The sequence below is a fragment of the Aquila chrysaetos genome, chromosome Z (assembly GCF_900496995.4).
Source record: "Aquila chrysaetos chrysaetos chromosome Z, bAquChr1.4, whole genome shotgun sequence".
NCBI classification, from domain to species: domain Eukaryota; kingdom Metazoa; phylum Chordata; class Aves; order Accipitriformes; family Accipitridae; genus Aquila; species Aquila chrysaetos.
The window spans coordinates 14,551,820-14,577,363 of NC_044030.1; the positions used below are offsets into that span (position 1 = coordinate 14,551,820).

At 44.8% G+C, this 25,544-nt stretch overlaps 1 long non-coding RNA gene across 1 annotated transcript; it reads right to left on the minus strand.

Moving 5' to 3' along the window:
• Positions 1-2,913: 2,913 nt before the first annotated feature.
• On the minus strand, positions 2,914-21,591 carry LOC121232673. Its single transcript, XR_005931567.1, has 3 exons — positions 21,581-21,591; positions 19,352-19,355; positions 2,914-3,067 (listed from the first exon to the last, which is right to left on the minus strand). It is a non-coding gene; the product is annotated as an uncharacterized LOC121232673 (long non-coding RNA).
• Positions 21,592-25,544: the final 3,953 nt, after the last annotated feature.

Genomic DNA, 25,544 nt, shown 5'->3' on the forward strand with positions numbered 1-25,544 from the left:
CTCTGCTTGGGTTAGCAGAAACTTTTGTTCTTCTCCTTGAAGTCTGCTATGTAGCCAAGCTTGGCTGTATACTCTGTCTCTTATGACTATTTTCCTGCTTGTAGCTGTATGAAAAATTGAAGAACTTATTCATCTGTGTACATCCTACCAACTATTTTCACATGGCTACTCCAGTTAATTGATCTGACAAGAATGTACTGTCATGCCTGAAGCAGTCCCAGCTTTAGTGGATGCCTTGCACCTCAGCTTTTCCTCTGTTGGCCTTGGATTAATTTGTGTATTTGTCATAGGAAATATTAAGAGATCCTTTTCTTCCCCAGAATTATGCTAATACACAAAACTGCTTGGAAACCTTTAGCTCACTGGAATTTTAAGAGCTCCCAGATCTACTGGAACACATACCAAAAAAAAAAGTGTAAAAACCATTCTGTGAATGTTTTCTGTAGCTATATTTTATCTTTTTGAGTTGGGAGTACTCAGGTTATTCCCAGAGCGTCAGAGTTGCTGAAGAGCTCAGCAGCCACAATGGCAGACAGACTTCCAAAGCAGTTCATTTCCCATTTTAGACATCAAAATAACGACATCAAAATCATTCATAAAATTGTACAGCATGCTAGAGTCTAGGTCTTTTGAAAATGCAGCTGTATGTGTTTTATCTAAGTGATAAATTGAATTTGAACTTTTTTATTTTTAAGGAAAAAATGAAGAAGTAAAAATAAAATACCTGAGCACCTGAAAAAAAAGTCTTCAACCTCTGGAAAATCTTGTCTTCAGTGAGAACCTTGAGCTTTTCTAACAGTAGAGCATGAGCAAAATCCTCATTCTTAGGTTATTCTAGTTTCCTACAAGTTCAAACACACCTCTCCTCTTAAATCATTTCTGTGTCGTATCCATTATTAGTGCTTGATTCTGCACTACTGAATTCACCCTTTGGAGATGGGTATCTCAGAGATGTCAAAAAAGCTAAACAAAATGTAGGCAACTGAACCCAGAGTTTGAGGCAAATAATCTTCCAGATAAAAATAGCTGGGTTGTATCCTACTTGTGAAGGCAATAATGACAGAAGAGGAAAAAAGTACTGTCACAGGTAGCTGTGATTTTATTCTTTTCTGAAACCAGACACTGTATATTTTTCAAGAGAGTGTACAGTAGCTAAACACTAGACACACAGCTCTGCCTAAATACTTAAACAGCTCTATTCCTGCACCACAATAGCCCTAGCACATCTTCACTTTGACAGCACCACATGAAATTCAAAAGCTAGAACTAGTTCAAATTCAGCCATGGAACTTCATATGTAGAAGAGCCAATATTAGCATTATTAGCAGAACCATGTGTTCTGGCCCCATTTTCTCAAGTCTTCAGTGATCTGCCAGATTATTGGTCACCAGACTTGGGATTTGAAAGTCCTTTGTTCTCTTTTGTCATACACACTAGTGCTCAACATCTGGCTGAAAATGTGTACCCTATTCTTAGCTTGGTGAAAGATTTTCTTTAGTTTTCTTTTCATAACAATATGTTGTGAAATAGCTCCAAAGTAGCTCCAAAACCTAAATCCACCATCCTAAATCCAGGCCCTCTCCATCTGAACAGAAATTCAGCCGGGGGGGGGGGGGGGGGGGGGGGGGGGGGGGGGGGCGCATAGGGGGACGGAGGGAGATTACTTTCAGCTGCAACTGTCTATTTTCTACAGTTTTCCCTTCACTGTGACTACACATGTCCAAACTATTTCACCATCAACATGACAAGAAGAATGAGCATGGCAAAATCTTGCTATTGTTAGCTTAACACAAAAATTTCCTTGGAGGAGAAACAGCAACATTACCTAATTGCTAGAATGGTCCCATTATTTCAGGGATATCAGAACAAATTCATCCTTGAGACACATAACTGTCAGGGCCCTGAGAGCACTCACAAGCCTTAATGAATCTCACCAGCTTCCCATGGGACCTCCCAGCAACCTTGCCTATGGACCAGGAGCCCCATTTCAGCACCCCTTGGGACTGCATGTTGGGGCAAACAGGGCTGGCACTGGGATCACCCTGGGTCCCAACTCTCCATCCCTGAGTAAGCAGACAGCTCCCACTGTTTCTGGGCAATAACCTGCTTGGTTCATGCCATTTGAGTTGCTCACTTCAGAATTAATCACTCACTGCTTTCTTTAGAAGAAATGGGAAATTATGACAGCAACTGAGTAGAACAACATCAGGCTATTTTAATAGAGCACCAACATGTCAAATTTTCAGGTATTAATTTGATGCACCACAATCTGGAACTTCTGAATATATTATGTGTGTATGTATAAGCACTCACCTGGATATGTGTGTGATTGCTTGTGTGTGCAAATAACCTCAACAAGGAACTGAAAGCATGCAGTGTTTCAGTTCACTCAGAATATCAACGTAAAGGTGAATGGCATATGATGGCTTACACAATATAGCTTAAACTGATCCAATGGTTTGCTACCAACAACTACAAGGGTTTCCATTCCTTCACCCCCTGCTTAGTGCTCATTAATGAGACCATATTGAGCATGAACACAGGTGCCTGCATCTCACTGGGAAAGAGCATGTAAACTAAATAAATAGTAAGAGTTGTATTACATTTCTAAAATTCTACCACTGAAACTAAATATTTTGCCATTGAAAATGGCACACAAGGTGACTATACCTTTTCATAAAAAGTAAATGGATTCCATCTTGATTTACAGCCTTTTCTACTTCAGAATGGCAAGAACATGTTGTATACAGATGGGTTAAAAGATGGGATTTTGGTCCGTGGATGAACACTGGGGGAGAGGTAGATAGCCAAGGAAAACACAGTCAGCACAGAAAATGGATGGTTTGTTGCCTGTTGCTTGGAATGCTGACCACGGAGATAAGAGAGCTGAGCAATACTGGGGGAGGACGGGCAGCAGGCTGTTGCACAGCACAGCTGTGTGCATGATCGGCGCGTGACTGCTGGATGATGACAATATGCCGCATGTACAAAGCCCATGAACCAATAGACAGGGTGGCTATGGCTCGTGCAGCGCACCTGGCCAGCGAGCACATGCGTCATAGGGTCCCTATGTTACAATTGAGGCGTGTTTTGGCACCCGCTGGCCACGTGTGCTGAAACCCGTTCCTCTGCAAATGTATAAATACCAGGATTTTTCCGAAGAGCATCGGGCTGTTGTATGGAGAGGCCACCGTTGCCTCCATGGGGATGCCCACGTAAAGCTGGCACCTACCGATTGCTGGGCTGAGCTCACGGTGCAAGACAGCACAAGAATGTACGGATGGTCCATCTTCCTCACAGTCCTTGGGTCAGTATGTTAATTTGCTTTAGAAGATACCCTTAGCATACGCACATCTGTAGTTAATAAATGCTTGCTTTTTCCCCTTATAGCCAGTGTGCGTGTGTTCGCCTTCTCGGGAATCCTCGAAACCACCCTAAAACACATGTGTAGGTAGAGTTTTAGATTAAAACAGCAATTACATTGGCAAAATAATGAAAATTATGATGATGATGATAATTCTTCATAATTTATATTAGAATTTTTAAATAACTGATGGTACAATATAGTTGTATGATCATGTTTATTGTATTCCCTCCTTTTGGTAAGGTCAACTTAGTAACAATCTCTTGACTAAAATTTCACAAATGGTATTGCCCTAAGGAAAGAAAAGGTTAAAGGTATTTGTACTCCATAAGAAAAACAAGTGTATGTCAGAATTAGCTTTCAGATTAGAAAATTACAAGAAAAGGAGATACAGTGTCTTTGCGAGTTGACTAGCCCCTAAGGATGGGAATATTCCAAATATTGTTTGGAAAGGGAATTCTCTAGGCAGTGTACTTAGCAGAAGATAAAACCAGCATGTTACATTCTGAAGAATGACTATAAACTCTTGTTATATGGAGAATCAAAGAAGCAGCAAAGCAATGTAAATTTACATCCTTCTATTACTCAGGGAATGGCTAGCATTAAAGATTGAATTTTGCTGGATTTTGCAAAAGAAAGGGAAAAACTATTAAAAAAAATCCTCCAAGAATACTTGAAGAACAGTGCTTCTTGCTCTTAAGGACAAGAATTTCCAATGGGGAACACTGCTGTAACTGTACTGGAGTCAATGATAGTACATTTATAATAGCTGGTTATTCATGATGCTTTGCAAACAAATGAAAACACAGATATTCTGCTCATAGGAGGCTGTTGCTGTGTTGTTCCTTACAGACCTACATTCTCATTCAACAGAGCCACTGAGAACATGTTTGAACAAGAGGTCAGACAAATTTATGGAAGGGTATGAAAATCTTGTTATTACTTATGCAGTACCACATGTTTTCTCAGAGACTTTCTGTCAGGGAAGAATAAATGATGAAAACAGAAAATGACGTACCTTGGCTCAAAGACCTTCCTGCTTCTGAGCCCTAGAAGAGTACACACTGGACATATAGTTGATGCAGATTTGGAAGTGCTCTTATGAGTAGATTATGAAAAGATTATGAAAAAAATATTTTCACTTTATTTCAAATCATCCAAAACCCGGAGGTGAACTCACTTGCTTTTTCTGTAGTGAATTTTCCAAAGCAGACTGAAAAGCTTTGAAAGTCCAAAAGCCATGTTTCACACAGCCTTCACAGAGACAATATAGATTTTGACTAGTGTAGCGTTGCTACATATCAAGGTGCCGCGATTAGATCACTGGTCGGCCCGGACCAGGGAAGAGACAGATAACACACACAGTGCGAGTGTCAACTTCCTCTTTTATTGCGCAGTTAATTCCTTTTATACTAACAACGGTAGGTGGGATCACAGATACATCATAGGGAGGCGACGACTAGCCTTCTACCTTTCCGTGACATCGCGAGATCTTCCGAACACCGTATCCTACATCTCCCCCTCCCCATGTCTAGCTAGCTTCTATTGGTTACACACATTATTCACACATTATTCACGCACTGTCCATGCGTCCAGTTACACTTAATGATTGGTTATATCAACACTGTACACGCGTATAAACATAAAACATAATTGGTTATACTAACTAAAACATACGAGACTTGTCTCAATCTAATTGGTCAAGATAAACTGCCGAATTGAGGTTGTTTGTGCCAAGTTCTCTTTATCGTGGAATGCGCAGCTGTGTTTTTCTAATTGGTATCTTTCTTATTTTTGTCTTCTTGCTTATTCTGTTCAAGGCCTTCTAAAGGCGTCTGGAATGCTCTCGTGACCGTTAGCTAAATATGTTCCCACAACATTTCCCCCCTTTTTCTTTAAAAAGAGCATTAACAGATCTAGTCACCACCATCCGCGAACTCAGCCCAGCAATCGGTAGGTGCCAGCTTTATGTGGGCGTCCCCACAGAGGCAACGATGGCCCTGCCGTACACCAACCCGATGCTCTTCGGAAAGTCCCGCTATTTATACATTTGCAGAGGAATGGATTTCAGCACACGTGGCCAGCGGGTGCCGAAATTCGCCTCGGTTGAAACATGGGGAGCCTATGACGCATGCGCTCGCTGGTCAGGCGCGCTGCACGAGTCATAGCCATCCTGTCTATTGGTTCATGGGCTTTGCGATGCGGTTGCAAGGCACAGAGAATCTTGACCTGTTATGTCGGCCAAGGTGACCTACAAGATCTATGAACACAATTAATTAAACACAGTAAAAGCAACATTATACCTAATAAAATACACAAGAATAAAAGAAACCCCGATTTTTAACAAAGATACAAACCAACTCCTAAGTCCCCATCCCGCAGCTAAATGTTCTAAGCCGAAATGACAGCTTTCTTAATTGCGATAAAACTCTTGCAGCTCCTTCTTGCCTCTGCAGTTCTGTTATCTTGTTTATTAATTGTTCCATTGTCAGAAATTCGTAGCAGACACCCAAGACGTCACAAGCCAGAAAAGGATGACAGCGATCTGTAAAGAAAAACACTCAAACACTGCGAGGTTAGGGCAGGACGAACCATATGACTAGGGACCCATTTCAGTAGCCCTTCAGGCGTCTGTACACAGGCATACCCCCGCCTGAGGCAACGCAGCTCAAACTGCCCATCCCATTGGAGTGTCTGGGGATCACGGACACGGACCAACGGGTAGAGGCCTTTCTCTTCCGTACTCATAAAATGTCGTTGCGCCGCCATCTGGTCCAGGTCCCCCCCGAATTGTCTGATTTAATGAAGTTAATGCAGTTAACAGGAGACGCTGTGTACGGAGAACAGGTGAGTTATCCCGTAACCAGGAGGGCTCCACCTGCTCCCCCTCCCTAAGCCGATCTAGCAGGGTCTTTAAGGTTCGATGTGCTCATTCTACAATGGCCTGGCCGGTGCTGTTATAAGGAATGCCATGTACAAGGTCAATACCCCAGGTTGCACAAAACCGCTTCACCTTTTCCCCAGTATAAGCTGCACCATTATCCGTCTTGATTTGTTGTGGAATCCCCAGTTGGGCTATGCAAGCACTCCAGTGTTGTACAACCGCCAAGCTATTCTGCTTCCTGTGTGCTGTAGCGAGAATATATTTACTATAGGTGTCTATGGTAACATGCAAATACTGCAGTGGCTTAAAGGGAGCATACTCCGTAATATCTGTTTGTCAGATCTGACTCGGTCGTAAGCCACGAGGGTTGACCCCGGCTTCCCAAAGAGATCCTTGGGCACAATGGGGACAGGCCGCGACAATCTCTCTAGCTTCGGCACAGGAAATGCCCGTTAGTACCGCCAAACCTCGGGGACCGCAATGCAAGAGGCGGTGTAACGTTATCGTGCGTGCCCTCACTGGTGTGCTGTTATCATTACCGACAGCAGCTAACAACGCTCGTGCCGCCTGGTCGGCGCGGCTGTTCCCTTCGGCTAGCGGTCCAGGGAGACTAGAATGAGTGGTGACATGAATAGGGAAAACGGGTGCACTACGCAACTGTAAGGCGTTCAACAGCATACCGGCTATCTCCGTAGAAGAAGATAGCGCCCATTCCCCCGCAACTAAGAGCTTATACACATACAGTGAATCCATGACCACATTCAAGGGCTCAGTTGGCCAACGTAACAATGCCATGGTCACTGCTTTGGCCTCCAAAAACTGCACTGAGCAACTTGGCTCAGTATATACTATTTGATGCCATACCCCATCTTCCCTCCAAACACAGATGGCCTTGCTAGTCTTGGAGGACGCGTCAGTAAAGATTGTGTGGCCGTCATTAGGGTGTTTCGCCAATTGCTGTGCTGGGAGGATGGGTAAGGCATGCAAGAACTCCCCACAGGGATGGACCTCATGTCCTGCTACTGTCCCCGCAAACTCTGCCAACGCACCCTGCAAAACGGACACCTGTGGATAAACTAAATTCCATTGCGTTAGGGAGCAGGGCAAGACAATGCGGTCTGGGTCTTTGCCGATAAAATGTTGACAAGCCCTCCGGCAACGCATGATCATGGCGGCTACCAACAGCGGCCAACTAACGATGGCTGTGTGCACTTTGCCCTGATGCAGCCACGCAAAGGGCCACTCCGGGCCCTCTGCGGTCTGCATCAACACACCGTGGCAACTTTGCTTGGCCACAAAGAGTCGTGCAACAACTGGGCGTGTGGGTTGAAACCTCTGCAGGCCCCATTGCTGAGCCCGTTGGGCTATGTTTTGTAGCAACTCACGTTGTGCTGGTTGCAACACACGTGGCGCCTGCAAAGTTTCCCCTCCCCGGAATTGTTGGTATAAGAGATTCATTTCATCTTCAGCAATGGGAACGAAGTTCCTTAGCCACAATAGTTTGCCCACTAACTTTTGGGCATCATGTAAAGTATACACTTGGTTGGGGACTGTGAAACTCTGAGCGGTGATTGTGCAGGGGGTTAACTGAGTGCCTAGATAACTAAGAGAAGGTCCTATTTGTGTCTTGTTGGGGGATATGTGTAGCCCATATTCACTTAGTTGCCGGACCGTCTGATCATAGAGGCGTTGCGACACAGACTCGTCCCGATGGGACAGCAGAATGTCATCCACGTAATGGTGGCCTCCGGGTGGTCTTCTCGCAGAGACCGTAAGGCCTTACCTACAGCGATTTGACAGAGAGTCGGCGAATTTTTCATGCCTTGAGGGAGCACTTTCCACTGATACCGCTGCACGGGTGCTTGATGGTTCTGCTCCGGGATTGAAAAGGCAAACCTTTCGCGATCTCCTGGGTACAAGGGAATACTGAAAAAACAGTCTTTTATATCGATCACAATGACACCCTGTCCTTACGGCATGATGGCTGGAGAGGGCAGTCCTGGCTGTAAAGCCCCCATGTCTTGTAAGCAGGCATTGACTGCTCGCAAGTCATGGAGGAGCCGCCACGCCCCTGATTTCTTCTTTATGACAAATACAGGAGTGTTCCAGGGACTGGTGGAGGGTTCAAGGTGGCCCATTTGCACTTCCCTTCGCACCAATTCTACTACTGCCACCCGCTTCTCCTCAGTCATCGGCCACTGCTCCACCCACACCGGCCTGTCCGTAAGCCAGGTGAGCCAAGGGACGGCAGACGGCAGTGGCCTTCATTAAAAATCCGTGGAAAGGTGACATCCCCAACGATGTAGGCAACAGCGCCCAAGAATGGCTGTTGGGACCGTTGCCACCATCGGGTTGCACCACGCTACTCTGTCAGAGTCTGCAGCAGTTGTAGGCTGGGCAAGAGTGATTTTCACTGGGGCCTTACTCATCCTCGACTCCTGTGCTCCCCCCACTCCTATCAATTGACCTTGTACTGTGGTGGGCCACTCTGGGGGCCAGACATGAACTGGAATCACGGTAACATCTGCTCCCGTATCTAACAGGGCTAGCAGACTAATGCGGGGTGGAAAAAGGGGTAGTCCCACCTCTAGAATGATCACCCTTTCCGGACGGGTTTTCATGCTCATGGTCAATGCTATTTGGGCAGTAGGAGGAACTGTAGGAACCGTTGTTACATTGCCCTGTTCCTGCCCCTCCCCTTCGGCGGTCAGTTCCACGGGAGCACTGTTTGATCCTGGGTTGTTGTTGCTGGGCCCTGTACAAAAACCGAAGGGGAGGGCCCGGCCCCCATCCCTCCCCTCGTACCGTTTCCCGACATCGGTCCCTGTTGTTTTGCACACCCCGGAGCCCCCTGCTGGGCCCTGGTGCGGCATTCTCGAGCTCTGTGCCCGAACTTGCCACATTTCCAACAACGGAGTTTGCCTGCCCCCACCTCCTGAGCCGACCCTCCGGGTTTGGTTGCGCAATTCCTCGCTATATGGCCTCTACCCCCACATCGGTGACAAGCGCCTGCACCCGCCTGCAAAACTTGTTGCAAGGCCGCCACTACCGGACGTGCTTCCTGTCGTTGCTCTCTCTCCAGTACGTGGCGTATCATGTTGCCTAGCGATGAACCCGCTGGCAAATGAGAGAGAAGCGCTGAGGTCTGTGGGTTAGCTTGAGCCTTAGCACATTCAACCACAATCGCTTCTTTAGCCGCCTCTGGAAGGTTTGCCGCCTGCACAGCAAGCTGAAGCCGATCTAAAAAGGCAGTAAACCTCTCTGCAATCCCCTGCCGAACTTTCACCCAAGGGGGGTCCGCTCTATCCATGGCCGCGACACGCCTAAGTGCAGCCAAGGCAGTTGTTGCGACTGCCGTAAAGTCACGTCCGCGCATGCCCTGTGCCTGTGCCTGAGGTGCTGCAAACTGTCCCTCCCCCATGAGCTGCTCTATGGTCACCCCTGCCAGGTGATGACCAGGATCCTGAGCGTCGGCCACTACCTTAACGCATTGAGCCCGCCATTCCTCCTTGAACAACAACAGCAATGACGGGGGCAATACTCCTCTCATTAGCTGCATCACATCAAAAGGCGCAACAGGTGTTGAGAGCAGACATTCAAACAAAGTGAGCGCCTGCAAAGAATTCACTCCATGCGCCTGCACAGTACTCGCGAGCTCCCGAATGGTTTTTATATCAAAAGGTGTCCACTCGTACCCTCCCCTCGCTGCTGCCCGAATAGGGAGAACGACCGGTTGAAACTGAACCCCTGAGAGGCAACATTCTTTGGCCACCAGTCGCCAGTCTGTGCTCCTCTGGGTGTCCCCTTCCTGGCCATCCCCCACCCCCAGCGTCAGAGGCATCAACGGCACCGCACGCTCCGCATTCTGTATGGCCCCCTCAAGCCTCTGCAACAAGCCGTGCAGTCTCTGCAAGGCGTCCTGCACCCCTTCTGTTTGCACTGGTGGCGCAGGTCTCAGTGGCCTCCGTACTGCATTATCCTCCTTCCCCTCGTCAGAACTATCGGAACCGACCTGAGGTGGCACCTCGCGCCACCTCCGGAAGGACCCAGACGAGGGTTTAATCCGCTCCAGCAAGGGCGCAGATGATGACTCAGCAGGCGTAGGGTCGGGTAAAGGTTCAGGAGGCTCAGTCTGCTCTCCTGGCAAGGGTGCCTGATTTTCCCCACGGGGAGGCGCCTTCCCCCCCCCCCATAGCTTCCAGCCCCTGCTGCCTCCCAGTTATCGCCTCCGCGGGTGGCCGTTCCTCCCACTCTCTCAATTGGCGGTATAAATCTCCCTTGACATCCATGCCTGGGACCCAGTCCAAAAGGCATTCTTCCAAGTCCCTCCAAACCACCCGCTGCAACTCCTCCCATGGATACTGTGGGGGGGACGCATCAGGTCCCACTGGTGCCGCCTCTACAGGAAAAACCTCCGTCTCTGCCGCACCCTCCGTGCCCATGTCCGCAATCAAGGACGGACCACTCTGTGAACCCCGCTCCACGGTCGCCCACTCCGTTTGAGTCTGACTCACTATCCCTGAGGGCACTGTCTCCTGCTGTTCCCGAGGCAGCTCTTCATCCGCAGACACAGAAGCTCGTGCAGCCAACAAGCACGCCTTAGCCTCCCGTACCACCGCGACCACCTTCTCTACCTTCCCCCAACTCTGCAATCGTTCAGCAGCTCCGCGCTCACCCACGAGCGCGGATTGGAGCAAGGAATCCCGAATCTCTCCCCACTTTGGGGGGCTCAAAACTTCACTAGGAGACCCAATGTCTCCCCGGCGCAGCAACCATTGGATGCATTCGCCCGTGGGGCCCTTCCTAATCGAACCGCGGGCACCCACCTCATCGGCTAACGCCTTTAATACCTTAATCACTTGCGCAAGCTCCATCGTCGCCTGTGCGACCAATCACGTCAGGGTCACCACTATGTAGCGTTGCTACATATCAATGTGCAGCGATTAGATCACTGGTCGGCCCGGACCAGGGAAGAGACAGATAACACACACAGTGCGAGTGTCAGCTTCCTCTTTTATTGCGCAGTTAATTCCTTTTATACTAACAACGGTAGGTGGGATCACAGATACGTCATAGGGAGGCGACGACTAGCCTTCTACCTTTCCGTGACATCGCGAGATCTTCCAAACGCCGTACCCTACAGACTAGGTCAGATGGAAAAGTGTTATTCACAATTCTTCCTCTACCCCCTTAGCCCTCCCATGCAGGTCTATTTTTGCAGGCTTGATTCAAGATGACCCACTTTCCATAGTGGCACCAAACTTTGTGCAGTGATGTCTGGTCATCAGGAAGGTTTATTCATCCTTTTCAAAAGCCTGGGTGGCTTCTCCCCAGGGTTTCTCAGTCTTTCTCAAAGAAAGGCTCTTTTCCATGCTGGATCCATATCTGTGTGCTGTGCTCTCTGTGCTGGGGCAGACCCATGGCAAAGAGCACACTCTGTACAGAGGGTTTACTTGGCCTCCTCCTCCTAAAAGAGTTTAAGCCAAAAAAACCCCAAAATTGGTAGATCAAGCATTCATTGTCTGGCTGTCACAAGTGTATGCACTGGAAATCTCCCTTCCTTACTTTTGTAGTATTTGTTACTATGGTGTCAGGGCAAATTTTGGTACTTTCATGTTAGAATATGACCAGAGTAAAAAGCAAGGTAAGGTATAGAAAGAGGAAATACGTTGGTTTGGGGCAGGGATTGTTGTAGTCGTATTGCAGTTCCAGGCCTAGTGATATTAAATATTGTTTTTCATAATGAGTGTCTGTATGTGCTTGTGGCAGTACATTCTGCCCCCCCCCGCCCCCCCCCCCCCCCCCCCTCCTGGCATCAGGAAACAAAACTTCTCCAGGCAGGGAGAAGGGGAAGGAAACCCTGGAGGCTGCAGGTTGAAATTTGAACTGGCCAATCGAGACGCGCCAGGTACACCGAGGTGACCCTCCTGGCCAATAGAATTAAATGACCACAGGCCAGATTCGACAGGGGTATAAACGGGGTCCCGCCGGAGGACACGTTGGAGTCAGTCCTCCTCGGAGCAGCGGGTCTGCAGTCGGGGACTCCCCCTCGGGCCGGGGCACCGCCCGAGGTAACTCCTCGAGGGAGAGAGCACTCAGCTTTTAGCAGAGTGATATGCACATTTTGAGCCGTCACTTTAAATCTTGGGGATTCTTAAGTTGGCCGTGTAGTATTAATTCCCTTTACATCATTGAGCCTGTGATTTTATAAAATGTTACCGGACTTCTAACTTACTTTTGCTAAAGAATAAATCTGAGCTTTAACACTTGTTGGATTTGGTTAGTTGTGCATCCGTAACAGTGCTGCATGCGAAGATTCCACTCCTGCTGTTTTTTTCAGTGAGGTATATGGCAAGACAAGTCATATACTAGTACATAAATTGATCCAGAAAACTGATGTAAGTGGTTACACGCAAGAAGACTCTGTAACTTCAAAGTTACAGAACTTGTAACTTGGCCTTGAACTAAGTTTTCACATGCATGTAGACCAACACAGCTAAAGGGCTATATCTTAAAAAGTATAAACCAGGTACATCTGTTTATGACCAGTTAATATAAAAAATACAGTAGTTATCACTGTTTGCTTTGCAAAATATAATAAGAATTCTTCACTATGAATTGCATGCTATCCTAGCAGAAGTTGGACTCGTGGTTTCTGAGAAAGATAGGCAAGCTTCTACAAAATGTCTGAAGTTCTAGGCAAAAGTAAACCTATTTTTTCCTTAGTCAGGCAGATTAAATGTCTGATCTGTACTACATATTGGTTGAATTATTGAAGCTTTACAGGATTTTGAATAAGGTCTTTTGTTTACTAATGGCATAATCCTTCAAAAACAGTGTGTCTATCGTGTTTTACCATTTAGGTTATTGATCTCAATATGATTTACAAGCATTAATTTTCTATATTATAAAATCTGTACATGTAGCAGCATATATTCCCTTAAGAGAGATTATTCGTGTGTCAGTAACTGACACATCAGTATCATAGCACCAAAACCCACTGTTATGTACGATATTGGAGTTTTAGGGCAGCATCATACAGAACACTGATAAAATCCCAACATTTTAGGATCAACTAATTTCAGTTTCTAGTTATATTTTGCTAATACAAATACAGGGCTAATAATAAGCATCTAAAACCAAGATGCTCGTTAGCACCTTCTAGAGTTTCCTGTTCTTGTCAAAAGCAATACCTGAATTGCTGGGAAGAATTAAGGGTTTTTTTCCTGATAGGAGTTAGATGTGGGAAAGTATGAATGGTAGAATATTTCCTACAGTTCTGTGGTCCAAGATCTCATTTCTAAAAGAGCTGGAGAATACAGATACAGAAAGGAAAGAAAGATACAATGAATGAGAATGCATGCTGTCATGGTTTAACCCCAGCCAGCAGCTAAGCACCACGCAGCCACTCACTCACTCCCCCCCGACCCCCGCCCAGTGGGATGGGGGAGAAAATCGGGAAAAAAAAGTAAAACTCGTGGGTTGAGATAAGAACAGTTTAGTAGAACAGAAAAGAAGTAGCTAATAATGATAATGATAACACTAATAAAATGACAACAGCAATAATAAAAGGATTGGAATGTACAAATGATGCACAGTGCAATTGCTCACCACCCGCCGACCGGCACCCTGCTAGTCCCTGAGCGGCGATTCCCCGCCCCCCACTTCCCAGTTCCTATACTAGATGGGATGTCACACGGTATGGAATACCCCGTTGGCCAGTTTGGGTCAGCTGCCCTGGCTGTGTCCTGTGCCAACTTCTTGTGCCCCTCCATCTTTCTTGCTGGCTGGACTTGAAAAGCTGAAAAATCCTTGACTTGAGACTAAACACTACTTAGCAACAACTGAAAACATCAGTGTTATCAACATTCTTCACATACCTAACTCAAAACACAGCACCATACCAGCTACTAGGAAGACAATTAACTCTATCCCAGCTGAAACCAGGACACATGCCTAAATTAATTAGAAGCTAGAACCAAAAGCTAAAATCTAGGAAAAAACCTGATATAGATATTTGTAACTGTACACATTATTAACCACTGAATACTTTATCTAAAGCTATAAGCAAGGCAAAAGTTAGAGACTGTTTCTGGGTCTGAGTGTGAGCTTCTGTGTCTTAGCAGACTTTAGCCTTTAAAAATCTAGTAATCTTCTTTTTTCATTTAACATTAAAAGGTATGAGGCCTTCAGAAAATCAGTTGATATCTTATGCTCTGAAGAGCCATGAAAACAGTGTCTGCTGGGTTGTCTGCTAATTTTCCATTTATTTTCTGCTTAACTTTAATTTTCAGGGAGGAGTGGGAATAATTATTTTCTTCAAGTAAGGACATTCCAGAAGAAAAATATGATCTGCTATTTTTTATCAGATATGGAGTTAATTCTTGTTTGCCATTGTTTGCGTGACTTCTCTGTAGACGTTACCTGAATCATGTTTCTTAAATACATGTGGTAGAAGAGTTGCTAAATGCAATAAGGGACCAAAGATGCAGGATGCAAAGATGCAAATGCAGGAACCATTCAGAACAAGCTTTAGAAGAAGTTCCTGGACAAGTAGTTTGAGTGTATATTACCTCTTACCACAATCCATAGCAATGAGCTACTCACAAATATTTGACAGGTTTGCAAGCAGGGCCATGTTAGAAGACATTAGGAGCTCAGCATTGCCTTCCATTCACTGAGGAACAGGTTATTGCATAAGGAGAGTGCTTGAAAGAGGTGGCACTAGAGACAGTGTGGTACAAAAGCAGATTTTATCGTATCTCTACTGAATTGAATAACAAAATTAGGGTGACAGCTTCCTGTAGCAAGACTGCACATTCTAAAGAACTTGAAAACAAAGAAAGGCTACAGTTAAACTTCTTTACATCACTTCATTGTCATGCCAAAGGGAAAGATAATGGGGAAAAAACTGTGGGATTTCCCTGTATTTCCTTACTGCATTTTAGCAATTCTGTTCTGTGGCAAACACTCAAAAGATGTCTATGCTGTGCAGCACGTGCTGAGGCTTCAGAGCAAGCTCCTAATGAGCTAATAAATGTCTGTGGCAGAGAGCAGTACTGTAGGTCTCAGAAGCCATGCAGTCATGTTAGCCCAGGCAGAGCTAAAGCCATCAGCTGTTTAACAGAGCTGATTAACTTGCAGGGAATACTGCCTCAGTTCTGCTCTTGGTCTATGTAGAAACACCTAGAGCATCTTTGCAAAACAGCATATACAGACTTGAATTTTAGAGCTGATTGAAAAGGGGGCCAAGACAAAAGTGGGAATAAGTGCTGAGCTATCCACATTCTCAAAAAAGGCAGAGAAGCATTTATACTGCTATATTTAAAATGCTGAACTTTGGGTAGAGGAAAAAAATGGATAATTTTAACAAGACACCAGCATTTGGAAAGAGAAGAAAGCAGAATGTAAACTTTGTAGAGTCCCAGCTTCAGAGCCACCATGTAACATAGCAGCTCTGGCTGCTACATGGTGTTACTCACCAGTGGGATTTATTACGCATTAATTTACAGTGTTCTACACTGAGCTACAGGAGTTCCTCCTTGCTGCACTCCGAAAGGGTGTTGACTCCAGCTTCTCATTACACCATGCTTTCTTTTTAGCCACATTCTTCCTGCAAATTAAGGTTGTCTTCAGTGCTTTAGTATGGTGCAGGACTGTAAATTCAAAGTGCAAACCACCACACACTGACTTCTTCATGTTGGCAAGACCTTAGATTTCTGGAAAAAGAATTGGCTATCACACCAGGTATTTTCAAACTTCTTTAAGTAGGGTTTGAAAGTTTATAAACAAAATTCAAAATAATACTTGGAAGAGGAGAGAGCAGAAGTTTATTTTTAACTTTTCTGATATGTGACAATTTCAAGTATTTTAGAAGGTCATTTTTTTATTAATATTTTATCTGTTATTGTCAGAGGTTGCAGGCATACAAATATATTGCTGTCTTGTAAATCCATTTGATCACTACAAAAAAATCTTCTACTTGAATAGCACTTGTTATTTAGTTCATGTTTTTTTCCATCATTGAATTCACTAACAATTATGTATGCCCTGTCTTTTTGGATTGAAGGTCTGTGCACCAGAACTTGTACTAGCCTCTCTCAATAAGCACAAATAGAACAAGAACCTGGAACAAGGCCATTCTATTTGCTGTAACCCTTTTGGTATGATATTTATGTTAAAAAAACCCATTCTGTTTCATACAATGCTAATAAGATTGCACAGTGGATGCCCAGCCTTTGGAAAAATAAGGTGAGATCATATCAAGTGCCATACTTCAGTACTTTACCAGTACTTCTGCTTTGTTGAGTAGTTGAGAGAACAAAAGGTTTGTTTCTTCCTAGCTGCATGTAGTTTAATTAAGAATAAGTATTACTTCAGGATATCATCTGTTCTTCAACACATCTACACATCTTCCACATCTACAGGAGGTTCTGGAAACGGTACAGCTGAACAGCTCTGCACTGACAAATGTACTCACTGGATGCTTGCCGTCCTCTACCCACACAGAGGTATACTGACAGTGATACCAGAGCCTTTTGCTATGGGAACAGTGGTTTGACTATAAGCTTACATATTTCTTAAATACATCATGAAACATTGCTTTTTGTCATTTTCATTACAGCAATGAAGAAATAATAGAGATAAAAATGTAGGGACTAGACAATCTACTCTCTGGATGGGAGAGAGTTTCTATATTGCAGAAACCACTTCTTTGTTAACATTCAGAGAACACCTATGTAAAGTTATGACATTTGAGTAGAAGTGGCCATTGAGTTTTTGAGAAAAATACCTACATCACAGCAATACTGTTAACTTAGGGATTTAAAATGAATATAAGGAAATGTGGGGCTTGCTGTGATGATCATGAAATGGTAAAACCAAATTAAGTTGCCAGTAAAATACTCCCAAGTCACTAACTTTAAACTTGCTAAAACTGGGTACTATAACATCTTATTATGTTTTGTTTGGAAGGACGCAGCAATTCTAGGAGATCTTAATAGCTGTTTTTTTCCCTCTGGAAAAAAAATCTGCCTTCTCCAAGTGTTCCGATTCTGAAATATTTTTTATTAACTTGTGTTAATTTGTAATCAAGTGACACCTTTAATATGAGAAAACTCACACTTTGAAATTTCAATATTAAAACTTTTTTTCCCCCAAATATGAGAATTTTTTTTTGTTAAGATTAAAAAAGGATATTTATGTTCACTGATACTGGCTTTGAATAACACTACATCTAATTTCAACCATTTTCTTTGCTTTTTCCATATTTGATCAAAGCAAAACACCTTCCAGTTGAGTTTTTTTTTATTTTAACTGTAATGACTCTGCTCAGTCAAGGGATAACCAAGCAATTTAAATTGCTGTACACTCATTCTTGTGCATACTCATCTTCACAGAGTTGCTTCATCTTCTTGCTCATTTGCCAAGAGACCAGTAATTTATAACCATGAGTTTGAGTTAGCATACTACCTTATTGTTTGCTTTCACTTCATAACAATCAGGGAGCAATATACTTTTAACACTCACACACGTACACACAAACACACACACACAGTTACAGCATGAATGGGAACACTGGGCACAACCAGGTCTTGGGTGTGTGCATAAGCACTTGACCAAGAACTTTGCAAATCATGGGTCCTCTGCCTGCCTCACAGGAGCTCAGCTGAGTACAGGACTTCTTTTAAAAGATGAGAACAAGGAAATTCCATGAAGTAAACTATGTGGTAAATACTACTGAAATCATAATCAAGGAAGCGAGCAATACTACTTGACAGATCAACCTCTAAGAAGCTTTTGACGGAAATCTCCGTTCTTTTGAGGCGCACTGGAGAAACTAATATCTAGCACGACTGACTTACCACTACTGAAATGGGATCTATCAAAGCAAAAGCATAGAAATCACTCAGACACTTCTTTTAATTCAGTTCTGTAACTTAGGGAAAAGTTTCATGGGAGTTCCTCTAGAACAACCATTTATATTGACTCTAAGAGCCCTAGGGTTGTGCAGCTTTTATCTTACTACAACATAGCATAGGAGAGAACCCTGTGCATGTTGCAGTTTTGCTTTGCTACTTTTTTTCAGTGAGGCCCCAGGTTAATGAAATGTATAAAAAAGCTGCAACATTACAAAAATAATTTTAAAAGATATGCTAAGTTAAAACTACAGTTTGAGGATAGATAGGATAGTGTTACTTGCATTTTTAAATAATTTAACATTTTCTAATATACTCTTTCAGGATGGCTTTTCCACATATGAAAGAGCAAAAGCTATGAGAAATAAGAATTAATAATAATGAAAGCAATAGAAGCCATATTAAGTTTTATGTCAGAACTGCAGGATAAAGAAGCATATTATAAAACAAGTCATCTACAAAAGGGCCAAATCTTGAAGCTTAAAGTTTTCCGTGTAGCCTTCATTTTGAATATTACATGCAGCATTACACACAGGAGGCCCTAGATGGTTAAGAAGCAAGGCAGCACAGCAATACTTTGCATTTAGTCATGCTTATTTCCCTGACACAAGCAAATTCAAAGTACATCTGTGCAAGATTTTAAGAGCAGAGACTTGGGAGACATATTGGACTCTGTTGCGGCTACACATCATCAATGTTGTTACCTTAGTTACAGCCACAAATATCCTTGCCGTGGATGGTGATGTTTGAACCAGATTTAATCCTCCTGACTTTGCAATGTTGGTAACTAAAGAAATCATAATTTTACTGCTAGTCTGAAAATTTTCTGTGCCTCCCAGTTGTATTTCAAAGCACAATGGATGCGAACCAGAATGTCAATCTTCAGTAAAACATGTTTTAGACACTACATTTCAACAATCTGAAAACATCCTTGTATTGGGTTTGCATGGCAAGATTTTGGTATCAGGGGGAATTACAGGGGTGGCTTCTGTGAGAAGCTGCTAGAAGCTTCCCCTGTGTCCAGTAAAGCCAATGCCAGCCAGCTCCAAGACGGACCCGCCGCCGGCCAAGGCCGAGCCCATCAGTGATGGTGGTAGTGCCTCTGGGATAACAGATTTAAGAAGGGGACAGAAGGTCTGCACAGAGCAACAGCCAGAGAGAAGAGTGAGAAAATGCGAGAAAAACAACCCTGCAGACCCCCAGGTCAGTGAAGAAGGAGGGGGAGGAGGTGCTCCAGGCACCAGAGCAGAGATTCCCCTGCAGCCTGTGGGGAAGACCATGGTGAGGCAGGCTGTGCCCCTGCAGCTCAGGGAGGTCCACGGTGGAGCAGATATCCGCCTGCAGCCCATGGAGGACCCAACGCCAGAGCAGGTGGGTGCCCGAAGGAGGCTGTGACCCATGGGAACCCTGTGCTGGAGCAGGCTCCTTACAGGACCTGTGTACCTGCAGAGAGAGGAGCCCATGCTGGAGCAGGTTTTCTGACAGGACTTGTGACCCCACAGGGGATCCACGCTCGAGCAGTCTGTGCCTGAAGGACTGCAGCCTATGGAAAGCACCCACTCTGGAGCAGTTTGTGAAGAATTGCAGCCCGTGAGAAGGACCCACATTGGAGAAGTTCATGAAGAACTGTCTCCCATGGGAGGGAGCCCATGCTGGAGCAGGGGAAGAGTGTGATAAGTCCTGTCCCTGAGGAGGAAGGAGCAACAGAGACAATATGTGATGAACTGACCGTAAACCCCATTCCCCATTCCCCTGTGTTGCTTGGGGTGCGAAGCAGGTAGAGAAACCAGGAGTGGAGTTGTGTCTGGGAAGAAGGGAGGGGTGGGGAGAAGGTGTTTTTAAGATTTGGTTTTATTTCTTATTACCCTACTCTGATTTGATTGGTAATGAGTTAATTTGCCCCAAGTTGACTCTGTTTTCCCCATGATGGTAATTGATGAGTGATCTCTCCCTGTCCTTATCTCAACCCATGAGCTTTCATTATATTTTCCCTCCCCTGTCCAGCTGAGGAGGGGAGTGACAGAGCAGCTTTGGTGGGCCCCTGGCTTGCAGCCAGGGTCAACCCACCACAGTCACTTACCTATCTATTGAACAAACCCAAATACAATGAAAAGCTGGCCAAAATGTAGGAATAATGGTTTCACTGTTTCTTATGGTTCTTTACAAGTGTTTCAGGATGTGACTGAACATTGGGCATCTTTACTCTGGTACAGTGCTGAGGTCTTTTCTGATTCTGAGGACACCAAGGGAAAGAGCAAGGTCATGGGTCCATCCCCATCTGCAAAACTGACCACTATGGAAATGGAGAGCATTATTCATCCTTTCCAGAGGAAGGTGCAAAAGACATGTTCATATACATGTAAAGAGGAGGAAGTCTAGCTGGCTCAACCTGAATTTCAGCTACAATAAATGAGCATTATATGACATTACAGCTTTTCAGTCCATCAAAACCAAAGTCATCCCTGCTCTTACTTACTGTTTTCAGAAATGCAGTTACTTCCTGTGTAATACATCAGGGGTATTGTATTTCTTTATGTCTTTTGTTTCTACTTATGCCAGTGTGATGCATTACAGCAGTGTTTTCAAAAGGGCAGTACCTCAAATCTTAAACCTCTGACTGTGAAAAGCTCACTTTTGCACAGTATTGTTCTAAATGTTAAGCTTTCACCCAGTGCATATAACATTCTGAGGGAAAAAAAGCTAATTAATGGTGGAGGCTAAAAAATTAAATTGCAGCTCTTGTGGCCGGAGTTTTGAATAGAATCTCAAGAATTTTTGCATCATTCTACTTTTCGCTTGATATAAGGAACCTAAATTTCAGAGGGCATTTCCTGACCCTCTGCAGAACTTTAAGCAGATATTATCCAGTTCTCATTTCTTTAAAGGACACGCTCACAGGTGTTCTAGCTACATGCGTCATGTAATGAGTTCAGTCTAGCATCCCTCTGAAGAGGGGGAGGATTATTTTATACATGGGTACTGTGACACCAAGGAATTAATCATGATAGTCAAGGCAATACATGAGATCTGGATTAGTTTAAAGAAAAATATTTCTCCACTCTTCTGCATCATACAGAGGGACTTGAATTTACGAGTTCATGACTTCCTTCTGTGCACTGACTATACAAATGTACTTGTGAATGAAAGACTGATTTGTAGAACACACAGAGCAATATATTGTAAGTAAGTCAAGCATAATAGTCTCACATTTAGGAAACCACTTGTCTCTGAGCTGCATACTGGTGCCTTGGGTTTCAGTGTTGTTGTTACATAAATCTTCTCACATTCAGACTTGGGAACCCTGATACTGTCCAGTTTTCCAGCTAAGTGCTCCATTTGCATATTCTGCAGACAAATAGCCACAAACTGATAACAACATTAAGTTTTCACAGGGCATCAATATCCCGATAAAACCAGGCAGACTTACTTAACTTAATGCAAGATTTTCTGAAACATAGGTAACATGTCCTGGTTTCAGCTGGGATAGAGTTAATTGTCTTCCTAGTAGCTGGTACAGTGCTATGTTTTGAGTTCAGTATGTGAAGAATGTTGATAACACTGATGTTTTCAGTTGTTGCTAAGTAGTGTTTAGTCTCAAGTCAAGGATTTTTCAGCTTCTCAAGTCCAACCAGCAAGAAAGATGGAGGGGCACAAGAATTTGGCACAGGACACAGCCAGGGCAGTTGACCCAAACTGGCCAACGGGGTATTCCATACCATGTGACATCCCATCTAGTATAGGAACTGGGAAGTGGGGGCAAGGAATCGCCGCTCGGGGACTAGCTGGGTGTCGATCAGCGGGTGCTGAGCAATTTGCACTGTGCATCATTTGTACATTCCAATCCTTTCATTATTGCTGTTGTCATTTTATTAGTGTTATCATTATCATTATTAGCTTCTTCTTTTCTGTTCTATTAAACCATTCTTATCTCAACCCACGAGTTTTACTTTTCTTCCCGATTTTCTCCTCCATCCCACTGGGCGGGGGTCGGGGGGGAGTGAGTGAGCGGCTGCGTGGTGCTTAGTTGCTGGCTGGGGTTAAACCACGACAGTCCTTTTTGGCACCCAACATGGGGCATGAAGGGTTGAGATAATGACAAACCTGACCAGAGTTTGTTAGAACAAATTTGTTATAAGCATTCATTATATTGGTCTAATAGTTGCTGGTCACCATGTTGATTTATGTGTTCTTAAACAAAAGTTGCTCTGGTTGCTCTGGTTTTTAAAGTTCTGTTATGTATCACCTCGCTTGCTGTATGTAGTCCCTTTTCTGCTGCTTATTGTCCGTGGGAGGTGGATTAAGGTTTTTGCTCTGATGTATTCTATAACACTGGTTTATGGTATGATAAAGTCATCAGTTGTGGGATTGATCCAGTATTTGCACTCAGCATTGTCACCTTTATACTTTGGGAGCCATCTGTGGGAAACTATTAATAATTAAAACATTTACCTTTCCTCCTTGGAAAGCCAGTCTATGGGTGGGGTACCTTTCTTCCCCTCTCCTTTCTCCTTCAGTCCAGTTACAATGGTGTTTGAGAATTTTCAAAAATTTGAATACTCTTGGAATGTTGAGACCAGCATGGTCCTAGCCCTACTGCTAGGAATTAGCATGCTCCTGAATGTGGTTCAGCTCTTGCTTAAAGTTAAACAACTATTTAAGAAGATCACCCAGAGATCTGCCCCGAGGCTGGATAATTATTGAGTGGCAGGGTGTGTGGGGTAGTATGAGCAAGTACCTAGAAAAGTGGGCACCTCCAATGTTTTGGATATTCACCCCTGAACAAGTGCAAAATCCAGAAGAACTAGTAAATTATTTGGAAAAGATATGCTGTCACCCCAGCAACTCCAGAGAGATAGAAATCACTGCAACGTGCTGGGGCCTGGCCCATGCCTATCGAGCCATGTTCAACATCACACAGTACCCTCAAGGGGAAGAGAAGGTCTCTGGATCTAACAACAAAATGATGAACACTGTGGTCACCCAAACCTCGGCAACGGGCGCCGTGGCCCCTCCAGCCCTGGCGGTGAGCATAGTGGCTACCCAAATCTCAGCAACAGGCACTGCAGCCCCTCCAGCCCTAGCAACGAGCACGGCAGCTGCCCAAACCTTGGCAATGGGCACTGCGACCCCTCCAGTCCTGGCAACAAGCACTGTGGCTACCCAAACCCTGGTGACAGACACTGCGGTTATCCAAAACCTTGTGAGCAGTACTGCAACTGAACCAGCTGACCAACCTGCACCAGTATCAGTTGCCCCCATACAGAAGAAGAAATATACAAAAAAAATCAGTTCGCTTAACGAAGGAGGAAGATGAGCCAGGGTCATCACGGGAACAGGAGGAAGAGGCAGAACCAGAGGTAATAACCTGATCCCTATCCTTGAGTGAGCTGCGGGATATGCGAAAAGTTTTCGGCCACCGTATAGGTGATCATATTATCACCTGGCTCCTCCGATACTGGGACAATGGGGCTAATAGCTTGTAATTAGAAGGTAGGGAAGCCAAGCAGCTGGGATCGCTTGCCAGGGAAGGTGGCATTGACAAGGCAATTGGAAAAGGGACACAAGCCATCAGCCTCTGGAGGAGACTCCTGTCAAGTGTGAAGGAAAGGTACCCCTTTAAGGAAGATGTTATATGTCAATCAAGCAAGTGGACCACCATGGAAAGAGGTATCCGATATCTGAGTGAACTAGCCATGCTAGAGACGATTCATTATGACCCAGACAACTCACAATTACCGAAAGATCCAGACAAAGTCCAACGCACACGACCCATGTGGCGGAACTTTGTACGGAGCACACCATTGTCCTATGCCAACTCACTGGCGATAATGACCTGGAAAGAGGAAGAGGCACCGACAGTGGATGAAGTGGCTCGCCAACTCCGGCAATACGAAGAAAATCTCTCCTCCTCTCTACAAACCTGCATTTCAGCTGTGGAGAAGCTGTCTGAGGATTTCCAGCAATTCGAAGGGGATATGTCCTAGTCCCCACCTGTAAGGACCAATGTCTCAGCTATTAGGAGTGAGCGTTCCTCTCCAAGAAAGAGAATATAGAAGGTACACACCGTGAGGTACCCTGTGGTTTTTACCTATGTGATCATGGAGAGGGCATGAGGAAATGGGATGGAAAACCTACCTCCGTCTAAATGCACAGGTACGTGAGTTGTGAGGAAAAACCACCACAAAAGGGGATTCTGCCAGGAAAAATGCCACTCCAGTTTCCAGAGTAGAAGGGCTGGTCTTATTTCTGATCCTCTTGAAGGGACTTCTGAGCCAATTTTACGAGAAGCGAGTACTGGATAGTCTGACCAGAATTAGAGGGGCCCTGCCTCCAGCCATGTGGAGGAAAGGGATAACCGGGTCTATTGGACTGTGTGCATTTGATGGCCTGGCATGTTAGACCACAGGAGTATAAGGCTTTAGTAGACACCGGTGCACAGTGTACTCTAATGCCATCAAGTTATAAAGGGGCAGAACCCATCTGTATTTCTGGTGTGACAGGGGGATCCCAAGAGTTAACTGTATTGGAAGCTGAAGTAAGCCTAACTGCGAATGAATGGCAGAAACACCCCATTGTGACTGGTCCAGAGGCTCTGTGTATCCTTGGCATAGACTATCTCAGGAGAGGGTATTTTAAAGACTGTCGTGGTTTAACCCCAGCCAGCAACTAAGCACCACGCAGCCGCTCACTCACTCCCCCCCGACCCCCAGCCAGTGGGATGGGGGAGAAAATCGGGAAAAAAAAGTAAAACTCGTGGGTTGAGATAAGAATGGTTTAATAGAACAGAAAAGAAGAAGCTAATAATGATAATGATAACACTAATAAAATGACAACAGCAATAATAAAAGGATTGGAATGTACCAATGAAGCGCAGTGCAATTGCTCACCACCTGCCGATCGACACCCAGATAGTCCCCGAGCGGCGATTCCTTGCCCCCACTTCCCAGTTCCTATACTAGATGGGATGTCACATGGTATGGAATACCCCGTTGGCCAGTTTGGGTCAACTGCCCTGGCTGTGTCCTGTGCCAAATTCTTGTGCCCCTCCATCTTTCTTGCTGGCTGGGCTTGAGAAGCTGAAAAATCCTTGACTTGAGACTAAACACTACTTAGCAACAACTGAAAACATCAGTGTGTTATCAGCATTCTTCACATACTGAACTCAAAACATAGCACTGTACCAGCTACTAGGAAGACAGCTAACTCTACCCCAGCTGAAACCACGACAAGGGCCCAAAGGGGTCTTGATGGGCTTTTGGTATAGCTGCCTTGGAGACGGAGGGCATTGAACAGCTGTCTACCTTGCCTGGTCTCTCTCAAGACCCTTCAACTGTGGGGTTGCTGAGGGTTGAAGAACAACAGGTGCCAATTACTACCA